This window comes from Cyprinodon variegatus, unplaced genomic scaffold (genome assembly GCF_000732505.1).
Source record: "Cyprinodon variegatus isolate N-32 unplaced genomic scaffold, C_variegatus-1.0 Scaffold769, whole genome shotgun sequence".
Classification (NCBI taxonomy): domain Eukaryota; kingdom Metazoa; phylum Chordata; class Actinopteri; order Cyprinodontiformes; family Cyprinodontidae; genus Cyprinodon; species Cyprinodon variegatus.
In genome coordinates this window covers 365,142-366,264 of record NW_015151222.1, presented here as the reverse complement: position 1 = coordinate 366,264, position 1,123 = coordinate 365,142, and positions in this window count along the sequence as shown.

Sequence of the window (1,123 nt, the reverse complement as noted above, 5' to 3'; positions counted from 1 at the left end):
ACCCACCCAGGGTGGGCGGAGGGGGAACCAGGAAGGAGGGCACGGAACAAAAGCAATGTCCAAAACACAAAACAACCCACCAAAGGTGGGCGAGGCAAAGCAAAGGCCAGCTGTGAGGCTGGAGACGAGGCAGAGTCTCTGACGGGGCAGAGTCTATGGAGGCCGGAGACGAGGCAGAATCTCTGGAGGCTGGCCGTGAGGCCGGAGACGAAGAAGAGTCCATGGAGAGAACACCAGAGCGGCCTGAGACTAGAGGACAACAGAAGGATCTATGGCTAGAGAGGGGGTGCTCGAGGGACCTGAGGCTAGAGAGGGGGCGCTAGAAGGACCTGAGGCTAGAGAGGGAACGCTAGAGGGACCTGAGGCTAGAGAGGGAACGCTAGAGGGACCTGAAGCTAGAGACGGTACACTAGAAGGAGCTGAGCCTAGAGAGGGAAAACTAGTCTGATTGGGTGCAGGAGAGAGGCTAGGAGGAGTATGGTTAGCAGGCAGACTAGAGGAGCTCTGAAATCTTTGGATTTGTTCTACAAGGAAGTTGAGTTGTTTAGTAAATGATAACATGAACTTGCCCCGTCGTGTATCCAGTTGATTTATGTCCTTTTTAATAAAGCCAGTTGCTCCTCCTGTTTCTCCAGCTGTCTCTTTCTGGTGCCCTAAGAAGTCCATGTCTACTTGGTCCATTTCTGACCGATTTGTACTGTCACAATGGAGGTGTTTTTAGAAAGGACTCAAATGCAGACACAAAAACTTAAGGTGGTTACTTGTACTTTGAATTAACCAAAAGTTCAATAAAAGCAAAAATACAAAACATACATTCTCAAAAAACAGGAATACTTACAACAAGAAGAGGACAAAGTAATGACTACAAACCAGCAAAGAGTGACTGAGCAGGAGGAGAATAAATGGGAGAGATAAACAAAGACCAGGCTAATTAGCAGATTGGGAGCAGGTGTGTGAACAGAGGCAAGAAGGTAGCTAGAGAAAAGGAGAATGACACAAAAGGGCAATCAGGAAATATCTAAGAACTCAAATACAATCAAAAATACTTAAACACAAGAATAAAAAATAAGACCAATGAAAACTCAGAGATGAAGCTAGAACAAAACCATGACAAGAACGCCCA